The sequence below is a fragment of the Anser cygnoides genome, chromosome 5 (assembly GCF_040182565.1).
Source record: "Anser cygnoides isolate HZ-2024a breed goose chromosome 5, Taihu_goose_T2T_genome, whole genome shotgun sequence".
Lineage (NCBI taxonomy): Eukaryota > Metazoa > Chordata > Aves > Anseriformes > Anatidae > Anser > Anser cygnoides.
In genome coordinates, this window is record NC_089877.1 from 57,018,720 (window position 1) to 57,029,850 (window position 11,131).

The following is an 11,131-nucleotide window of genomic DNA, read 5'->3' on the forward strand; positions in this document are numbered from 1 at the left end:
GAGCCCTTCTTATAGGCACAAAAGGAGAAAAACAAACAAACAAAAAACAAAACAAAACAACAACAACAACAAAACCCTGCCAACACAAATAAAAGAAGGTTTTCCTTCCGGTATCACTTAGAATTGTTCTTTCCCAGTGCAGTTATGTACCAGTAATCCTCACAGTAGCTCCTAATGCTCAGAAAGTAATTAATATGGTGTCTCTGCACAAGTGGGGAACTGGAGGCTGGGAGAGCTCTCCACCATCTCAGACCCACAGCACTAGGCACAGAGCCCAGACTTTTTGAAAAGACGCAAACACGGGACGTAGAGCTTTGCAGAACTTGGCAGCTCCCAGCAGGAGGGTTTGGGGCAGATCTTCCCAGATTCCCCAGGCAGCTTGATGGATGCTCATGAGGGATGGTCTCTAGGAAAACCTGTGTGAAGCAGGATTTGGTGCTGGTGTGGTGGTTGGTAACTGGAGTTTGTCATTAGTCAGCTTGTGGGGTTGGTGCTGTGTTGCAGTGCTGGGTGTGGATGTGCCTTCTGTACATTGCACCGATAGAGCCCGTTTGCTTATGAATGGGCATGCTCTGGGACAGTCCTTGTTTTGTTCTGCATACACACACATTACACCACACTACATCCATAGAGTTGTGCCTTGATACAGCAGAAGGATAATCAGAGACAGAAGTGGCAGCAGAACAAACAAATTGTATACCACCACAATGTCTCTGCAGGCAAATCCTAATGTTTGCAGACTGAGGCCAGCAAATGAAGGGCGTTCAGAAGTACAAAGCATGGTTAATGACCATCTTACAAATGGTGTGTTTTCCTTACATTCACGTTTGTTTGCTTTGTGTTCTTTGTTTTCTTGCTGTTTCATAGAGGTCCAGTCCCTTTTCATTTACATTTGATTTCCTATAAATAGCTGTGCTCTGTTTTATGTATTCATGTTTAAAGCCATGTTTACTTCAAAGGCAGAGGGACTTCAGATGTCCTACGTTTACTTCTGGCAGGGGACTTCAGACATCTGTTTTGTTCTCGTCCCACGTATGGAGCAGCAAGGAGCTTCCAGGCATTAACTCTGCCCATGAAATGCCCCACTTGAAGCTCACAACTCTTTCTGAGATTACTTTCCCCAACCTATCCTTACCTCAGTCACCTTTTCTCTTAGTTCCCAGTCTTTCTTCACCTTCTCTGCACATCACAAGGGCTCTGGGTTTAGACACAGAGGAGCTCAAAGTCCATGCCAGTCCCTTTTTCTGTGGCATCTTTGAACATCACTTTTCTGCCTGAGATGATTAAAGGTTTACTTTATTCAAGATGGATGAAGCACGGCATTTCCTATGACTTCTGAGCTTTTAAAGTGTCCCCAGTTGAGGCAGCTTCAACAGACTGTGTAAACAGTTAAACTTCCATAGGGAACACGATCTTCTTAGCAGCTAATGAAATCCTATACTTTTGCACCTGGGAAGCTGCTAAGTGATTGTAAGTGCAGGGTCAAATTTAGCCTTGGTGTAATTGTCATACTTTCCAGTTTATGGTCCCGATGAGATTGTAGGCTTCATTTGGACGGAAAACAAATCAAGCCATTTCCTGCAGAAGCTGAATGAAATGACGTGGGGCTTCGTCAATCAATGTCATTTTGATAAGCTCATTAGAACCAGCAGCTGTTAGAGGGCAATGGCCAGAGGTTATGGTCTTAGCACCATCATTAAGTCTGGCCTGACATACAGGTATGTAAACCATAACTCAAGATTTCAGTTAGGTAGATTTACACCAGCTGAAGGTCTAGCCTCCTTCTTTTATAACATTTGCCATAACTGTCACAACTGAAACATAGCAGATAACTCTTGAAATTTTTGGAAAACAAAATTATCTATAAGTGTGTGTGTCTATCAGATTTATGCAAGTCTGTCATTTCAGTGGTATAATTTCCTGTTTGTTCATGTGAGGTGGCAAGAGCCTCATAGCCCTAGACAGAAGTAAAAGGGAAACAAAGTGTTAAATGCGCAAAAATTCCTTCCCTCTTACTCCTCATATTGTAATAGAACAAAAGGGCAGTGAAAAGAAGATTAAAAAATAAGAGCCAATCCTTAAAACAGAATTGTGATCAGTAGAGCATAAGCAGCACTTCAGAGTAAATTTTATAGAATTATAGGCAAAAATTCCATTCAGATATGCATCACAGATTAAACAGAAAACAAAAAGCACACAATGAGCACAGTGTTATATTTTCCAAAGGAAAATATATTACCACAGCTTAAAATGACAAAATATCAGAAAGATTTCCACTTCACGGTGTATTATTTTATATTAAAAAACTTTAAAACTTTAAAAGTGCTTTGGGCTGAGTTCAGAAAGGAAATGCTTGGGTTCATTATTTGATACCACCTCATATCCCGTGGTAGTAAAACAGGACTTGCATTGTCCTCTTGGGACTGCTCTGAACAAATGCAGCTTGTATGAACCCCATGAGCTTCTGGGGGGCAGGATTTTACAAGGGAGGTTCATTCTGACCTTTTTTTCTCTTAAACTCAGTCTCATTGAGTGAATTGTTGAGTTTCACTCATGACAAAAAGTGGTTGGTGTCTTCTGTTTTCCCTCCATCAGGTTTTGCACATCAAAATGAGCAAAAGAGGGCTCATTCCCCTGTAACGTCATAGTGAGCTCAAGTGAAAAAGAATAAAACCTAGGCATTTATCTGAAACTGGATTGTGGAATCTGTCTGGTGATGCAAAAAGAAAATTAACACCTTGGTTGATAACTTGGATTGCTTTACTGGAATAACATTTTACAGCAATAATTGCTTCTTTCTGTGAAACCACACTTTCTTGGGAATATTTTAATTAGAAAGTTTCTTTCTTTCTGTCATACTCATGATGACAAAAGGAAACCTCTCAGGGTCCCTTCCATTGACTAACAGATGAAGTGCTTTCTGCTTTTGATAAAATATGGATGCCTGACACTGAAGAAAGGTACAGTTTTGTGGTGTTTTCCGAATAGCTGCTGAGGCTGTACTGCATCTTGTCTGCTTTATGCTTGTCTTCGTTCTGGTGGTAGGGTATTTGAATGTTATAGTGAGAAGCAGTGAGTATTGGAATAGGATGAAAATAATTCAAAGTGCCCTTTAATAATGGTCTGGAGTTGTGTGTTTGCTGTTCGAGACACATGAAGATTTACAAAGAGACATTTTGGAGACATATAGAGCTCAGAAGATTGACCTAACCTGTATTTCTGATGCAACCAATTTGTTTCTATAAACATAAACTACTTCTTTCAGAATATGAATCAAAGAACCTGCCAGTGTGCTGGAGTTACTTGACTATTAGAGGAGGCTTCTGGTATGTTAGTCTTTGTGGCTATAAAATCTCCTTAGGGAATGGAAGCAAATTTATGGCCTATTACTACAACATGTTTAGTGTTTTCAGGCCTAGCTCTGGGTCTAGGAGATTATTTTTCTCCTTTACAGTTTAATTTATTAAACATAGATGGATTGTAGTGTTCATGGAATTCATGGGATTATAGAAAAGTGGGTTGGGAGGTCACCTAGTCCATTCCCCACTGCAGGAAAACATCAAGTTGTACATGTATCTTCTCTCAGTGATATCTCCTCTACAGCATCCCAAAGGAGTCTGTTTGATTGTTCAGCTCTGTATCGTGCTGGAAATTTTTTCCTAACCAAAAACAGTTTTGCTGAATTATAAACCATTTCTTTCTTGTCCTGTGTAGCAAGGTTACAGAGAAGAGACTGGTGCCTCTTTAAAAAAATCATTTACAAATTCAAAGATCCCTGTTGTGTTTTGCATTAGTCTTTTTTTCTCCCTACACTATACAAGTCTACCTCTTTCTCATAAATGTCCAGATTTCTGGTCATTCATGTTGCTCTTCTTTGGACCTCATTGGCCTACATGTTCCTTAGAGTTAGTTGTGCAAAACGTAGTCTGGATATAATACCTTGAGGTCTTGCAGGTATTGAGTAAAGGAAAAACTTCTATTTTTCTTACACCTTTGTGTTCATCTTTTGACCAACTGTAGCCCCCAGATCTTTACCTACAAAGTAGTACCAAGCCAATTATTCTTAATTCATATAACAAACTATTGCTGACTCGCTTGACTTGAATCCTATTTTTTGAGACTATTTCAGAACAGTCAAGACCCTCTGCAGTGCTTCTCCTGTTCTGCAGTAGATGTGGAACCCTTCCCAGCAATGTGCAATGTGATAACACCACGTTCTCTTCTATCATCCAGTTCATTAGCAGTGAATATTATCAGGCCACGAGAGACCTCTATGCAGTCCACTTGATGCAGCCTTTGACAGCAAACCATTGGTAATTATTTTCTTCAGTACGGCTTTCTAACCAGTTTTATACGCACTCTTTACTAGTTTCCCCTAGTCCACATTTTCTTCTCTTATTTATCAGAATGTTATATGAGACAGTGTCAGAAACCTTACTAGGGTCAAGATATATGACACTTACTGCTTCTTCCATGTCCGAAAGGTCTATTATCTTGTGGGGGAAGGAAATTACATTAGTGTGACACAATTTGTTCTTGACAAATCCATGCTGGCTGTAACTCATCTCCTCGTTATCTTCTAGATGCTTACAAATAGTTTCTTTGATTGTTTGTTCCAGCATTAAAAGTAATAGAATTAGACGATTTGTCAATTAAACATGCATCTTATTGCACATTCATTACCTGAAACTGAACAAAGATGTGAATTTTGTCAATTTGCCCTTGTCCTAATAATGGTAAAAGTAAAGCTGCAGGTCTTTTTGCTCCTTGCCTGGAAAGAATGTGCCCTCTGGGATGAAGTCCATGGTCTGATCCCAACCTCTTTTTCTTTTTTTTCTTTTTCTTTTTCTTTTTCTTTTTCTTTTTCTTTTTCTTTTTCTTTTTCTTTTTCTTTTTCTTTTTCTTTTTCTTTTTCTTTTTCTTTTTTTTTCTTTTTCTTTTTCTTTTTCTTTTTCTTTTTCTTTTTCTTTTTCTTTTTCTTTTTCTTTTTCTTTTTTTTTCTTTTTCTTTTTTTTTCTTTTTCTTTTTCTTTTTCTTTTTCTTTTTCTTTTTCTTTTTCTTTTTCTTTTTCTTTTTCTTTTTCTTTTTCTTTTTTTTTCCTTTTTCTTCTTTTCCTTTTTCTTCTTTTCCTTTTTCTTCTTTTCCTTTTTCTTCTTTTCCTTTTTCTTTTTTCCTTTTTCTTCTTTTCTTTTCCTTTTCCTTTTCCTTTTCCTTTTCCTTTCCTTTTCCTTTTCCTTTTCCTTTTCCTTTTCTTTTCCTTTTCCTTTTCCTTTTCTTTTCCTTTTCTTTTCCTTTTCCTTTTCCTTTTCCTTTTCCTTTTCCTTTTCCTTTTCCTTTTCTTTTCCTTTTCCTTTTCTCTTTCTCTTTCTCTTTTTCTTTTTCTTTTTCTTTTTCTTTTTCTTTTTCTTTTTCTTTTTCTTTTTTTCTTTTTCTTTTTCTTTTTCTTTCTCTTTTTCTTTTTCTTTTTCTTTTTCTCTTTTTCTTTTTCTTTTTATTTTTCTTTTTATTTTTCTTTTTATTTTTCTTTTTCTTTTTTCCTTTTCCTTTTCCTTTTCCTTTTCCTTTTTTTTCCTTTTTTTTCCTTTTCCTTTTCCTTTTTTTTTTTTTTCCTTTTCCTTTTCTTTTCCTTTTTTTTTTTCCTTTCCCTTTTTTTCTTTCTTTCCCTTTTCCTTTTCCTTTTCCTTTTTTTTCCTTTTCGTTTTTCTTTTTCTTTTTTTTTTTTCTTTTCTTTCTCTTTTTGTTTTAATAGGGAAATTTAATCAGGGAAATTGAAACACCACAGGCTTAATGTGCTCTTTCAGTTCCAGTGGCAGCAGCCAGGTTTCACCTTGTGGGACAACTTGTGCAAGTCCCCCTTCACCTGGCTGGTGGGACGGAGAGGACTCGCTTTCATGTCCCCTTCCAGCAGAAGTGGCACTGCTGCACACTCCCACCGTGAAAGTGCTGATGCTCTGTGCACCACCCAGGAGGGAGGAAATCCAGTTGCTGCTGGTGGGGGACCTGGCAGCATGGTTCCAGGAACAGGGCTACCGGGATGCTGGAAGGGATCAGGAGGAGTCAGAAGGAAAGGGAGAAGTAAGGGCAGATAAAGCCCTAAATCATTTCAGTTTGTTTGCAACCCAGCTAGAAAGGAAATGAGTGAAATTTCATTTGGCAAAATCATTCGTCCCAAACTTGCTTTTCTTTAATCATCTAGCAACATGCATACAAACTGTAAGGCTTGTAAGAGCTCTTTATTATTTACTTCTTTGCATTCAATAATCATCACTGGTTAATATTTATTGCATGATGTGGCCGGCAGAACAGAGTGACCTTCCCACTTTTCTCCTCCCCCTACAGCTCCACTGTGGAAGGAGGCAGGTGTGGTAGGTCGCTCACTGAAGAAGTTTCCTCCAGCCCCCAGCCAACTTCAAAAGTCACTTGCCGTGATCTAAGAGGTTAATACCAAAACCACAGGGCAACACTTTCCAGTAAATCTCCACCAACTGGTCTTAATCAAGTCCAGAAATGTTCCACCTTTTCTCTGCAGAAGGAAATAACAATAAAGATCGAAAGAAAAAAAAAAGGAAATAAGGAAAAAAGGAAGAAAGGAAAAAAGGAAGAAAGGGAAAAAAAAGAAGAAACAACAGAGAAACTGAATAATGTACACGTTTTTCAGTTTTTAGTAGCTTCTACTGGGTGCTGCCCTATATAGAAACTTAAATTGAACACACTGGTATGCCACCCAATATCAGTTTCAAGATGAGCATCAAGACAATTACACGTAAATCTTTTTGATAGGCATATTATTATTTTTTTAACACAAATACTCATAGAAGAATAAACATAAATAAAAAGATAAACCATGTGGTCTACTCCACATCTATGCAAAGTGAATAAAGGTTTCTCTTCATGGCCTGTCCATTATGCTCCCCCAAGATGAGATTCGAGGTTGTGCAAGGTTTCAGATGTGCTCCTAGACAAAGGGAGAGAAGGGCGCATCCTACACTGCCATGTTTCTGAAGCTTTCCATTATTTAGCAGAAATCATTAACCATTCCTTTGTTAGAACAGGCTGCCTGTGAAAGCCAGTTCAAGCAAATTCGCTGCTGCATGCAGCATGTTTTACACAAGGGAAATGCAGCTGTTTGTGCAGATGCTTTTGTACAAGCGCCGAATTGCCACTGTTAAAACTTTATCCAACAGTAAAAATATGAAGAACCTACACTAACTTTTTATTTATTTAATTATTTTTAATTTGCCTGTTTAATTGAAGTAATTCCTATGCTTTTCTTGCTACTCTATATAATTTTATCTTCCTTTTCCACTACTTCCTGTGTCTTTTTCCTCCAAGGTTTTGCAGAGGAGATGAAGTAGAGCTACATTCAGATATTTGGGGTGTCCCATGCACAGACTGTGAGCAAACAACAGTCTTGAAGATGTATCAACTACTCTGCTATTAGTTTTGCAAAAATTACCTTCCAGTACAAGAAATCAAGTATGTTTTCTTGAAGTTTATGTTGAGCTGCAGATTTGTATCTTCTAAAGAAAGCTAATGAGCTTCCTGGTTTTCTCTGGAAAAATATGTCAGGCAGTGTTTAGGGTATAGATAGATTACAATGAGGTTTTTGGATGAGCATCAGAATTAAAAACAATAAACAAGTCAATACAATAAATGGTTGATTTGATATGTTTGCTGTTGCATTTTTTTCCCCAGACATGTTTAATTTGGACACAGCAGCATTTCTCTGACTTGCATCTTTTTGGTGTGTTGGGGATTTGAAGGAATGGGGTAGTCTGGATTGGTCCTTAATATGTAGTGATTGCATTAGCTTGCTGTTTGGCAAGGACCTTACACGTAGCCCCTTGCAGCTGGTAAGGAGTTTTCCATGGCATGTGGGCTATTTTTTCTTTTTCTTTTTTTTTATTTTTGGCTTAGGGCTTGGTGCATGACTTAAAAGGAATCATTCACTGGAGAAAGATATTGCCTCTTACTTTGCAAGCAAGCTGTTGTGAACAGATAGCTATTTGAAAAGTATTTGCCATGTCACGTTTTAAATACTTGGGGCCTGCAACTCACTTGTGAGGAGATAACTGCGTCACTACCGTCCAAAGCCCTCCTTGTTGAGTGAAATTGGACCTAACTCTACCTGGCAGCTACCCTGGTATCTCCGCCGTGGAGAACTGTACCCAGGACTACAGGTGGGGCTTACACTACTGCTTTTCCCCTTACTCTTGTGTGTGAAATATGGCTGCATCTGGCCCTGCTGCACAGGTACACCATAGCTCAAGAGCGAAGGAAGGTGAGCAGCCCATTAATTTGGCCTCTGGCTGGCGCTGTGGCTTGGCTCTCCTTGTCCTTCTGCAAGTCATCTGCTTGCTCCAGTGTCAGTTGGATGGAAATTATGTGATTGATCTTAGTAGTCTTCAGTCCTGAGGCTGAAAATGGGAGAGGGGAGATGCTTGAGGTCTGTAGTAACATAAATAGCTTTGAGAAAGTGAATAAAAAATAATTCTTTCCTGTTTCTTTTAACACAAATTCTGGGGCTGCTCACTGAAATGATCATCCTTAAAAAAGGCAAAAGGGAGTTTGATTTTTGTTACATACATCACATGGTTAAAATGGGGACCTCACTGCAATTGGACATTGAGGGACGGTCAAAAGTACAGATACACAAACAAAACAGGTGAGACAGGGTCATACGGGACAGATCCTTTAATGGGACCATCAACACATTAGTCTAAGTGCATCTGCAGCTCTTTCAGGGAGATGAAAACCTGACTGCTGAAACTTGTGAGAATGCAGGAGAGGAAGACCATCCTTAACTTGCCTTTTACTTATTCCCTCAGTCATTGGTCTCTCCGGCACAGGAGAGGAGCTCTCTCCTTGGATCCTCCACTCAGTCCAGGGTAGTGTAGTTCTCGCTGGATGCGGACACCAAATGTATGAGCTCAACATTCCCTTCCTGCACATATTCCCATGAGCAATTCATGAGCCTGCAGGAAGCCAATGTTCTCTGGGCTAAAATGCATGGCAAAATTAAATCAGTTTTAAATTGGAGTTAATGCTAATAGCTATTTTTTCTCAGAGCTCAACATGTTCTGTTTCACATGCAAATCTCTCTTTAGTTCATGAAAAGCAGTTGCTTCTTTAACCTGTTTTTAAATTAGGTATTTTCTCTCATTTCCTGTATATCTGAAATACCTGACCACAGTTCCTGGTTATTATTAATGTAACACTCATAATCACAGTAATAACTGTCTTCTTCATTTGCACAGCACCATTAGCCAAGCCTCCCTGCCAGTCAAATGTGCTCAGAGAAGGAATTAGGTCTTTTCATTAGGAGGCTAACAAACTGAAGGTGTGACAGGACACAGTGGAGTGCCTGGAGTCTCACCAGACTTGGAAGTGAATAGGTAAGCAGTGCACAGACATTAGTCCTGGAGAGCTCATCCAGGGGGATTTTTCTGGGACTTCTCACAGGAAAAGAGAGAGGACGATTGAGAAACTTGCTTTGCACACAGAGTAGTGTGTGCTTGAGTGTGTGTCTTCAAAGGGTAAAGTGCAGCTAAATGGTCAGCTCTCCTGAATGTCAGTGAAAGTTGGATACCTGAATGCCCTTTGACTGGTTTGCAGGCTGCCTGCTTGCGTGGACAGAAGGACACAGTCCCTGCTCTGGCAGGTAAGCTCAGGAACACATTAAACTGCTTTGGTTATTTGTGGATTATTGTTAGTGCCCCAGGTAGGTTCAGTGTCCAAGCACGATAGTACAGAAGCGTCATTCAATATGAATATTTCAATATGAATTCAATTCATTCATTCAATATGAATATATGAATATAAAAATGAACATTTCTTTCTGATTTCCTTCTCTGCTCTGGTCAGGATGACCCCTTCCTTTGTTTCTGTGTGACACTTTGTGTACTCTTTGGTTGTTCAGTGATTACATTACAGGCATTACACAGACATTCAAGTCTTTGTTACCATCATAAAAAAATAAAAAATAAAAAAAAATCCCATGCTGTTTTCTGCAATGCTTTAAGGCTATTTGCAAATTAAAAGTCAGTGGAGAGTGCAACAGGCTGCTTGCTCAGCAGGGTTGGTGGCAGGGAGCGGAGCGGCTTGGCCCCGTCCGTGCATGCCCGCTCATGGAGACGTTTGCCCAGGGACCAGCAGCAGGAGCCAGCTCTCTTCCAGGCTTCCCTGGGGGCTGAGCCTCCTCCTGGCTGTTGGCAGTTCCGGCAGTACCATTTGATGCCCTTTGGGTACACGTAACCATGGGACGTTATGGGCACATTTAATAATGACACAGTAAAGGAATATTTGGAGGAGTCACGTGGAGGCTGAAGCTCTGTGGAGGTCAGCTCCTGGCGTGACAGCAACTCCTTCCTGCAGTGCTGCAAAGGTCACCTTTGAATCTTTTTTTTTTTTTTTTTTTTTTTTTTTTTCAGATTGCAGCAATGGCTGGGGACAGCTTCCTTCTGCTCTGTGTGAGGGAGCTTTTCCACCATCCAGAGAAACTATGGCAGCACTTCTCTCTTTGTTCTTCGCAGCCATTCCTCAGTGCCTCCCTTTCCCTTCCTGTACCCGGCTCTTCCCTAGAAGTGCTGGCTCCTAGTTTTGCTCCCCGTCAGCTTATTGCCTGCCTGCCTCTGCTTTTTGTCTAGCCAGAGCCAAACTTATTATTCAATCAAAACTCAGCGGGAGTTTTGCTGAATTATTGTAAACTCACTGGGGCAAAATCTGTGCCTTCCTACTCAGCAGTGAGATACCATGCATATTGATTGTGGCTGAGAGAAAATAAAAATGAATACATTCATATTGATTACATGTGTTCTTACTCACTATGAGACTCACTGCACAGCCCCAGTAGATTTATGGTTTCCCTTTATGACTATTAGCAATAAATCTATTTCTTTTTTATTCCGTCTTCTCTTTTTCTTTTCCTTTTCCTTTAGTAATCTCATGTTCTGCAGAATTAATTTGAATAAAGAGAGTGGACTGTAAAATAACTTGTGGGACAGTTTGATAAGCTGTCTTTAACTTCCCACTCACACTGAAAATCCCTCCTTGACATGTCTCAAACCCAAACAATTCCTCCCAGATGCAGTTCAGATGGTCTGGGTCCACCAGACACAAGTTTTGTGCACCA

General features: G+C 39.6%; 1 long non-coding RNA gene across 1 annotated transcript; it reads left to right on the top strand.

Annotated features, from left to right (window-relative positions):
• The first annotated feature begins 1,985 nt into the window (after nucleotides 1-1,985).
• LOC136790990 (uncharacterized) lies at nucleotides 1,986-10,764 on the top strand. Its single transcript, XR_010832018.1, has 3 exons — nucleotides 1,986-4,313; nucleotides 6,340-9,395; nucleotides 10,431-10,764. It is a non-coding gene; the product is annotated as an uncharacterized lncRNA (long non-coding RNA).
• Nucleotides 10,765-11,131: the final 367 nt, after the last annotated feature.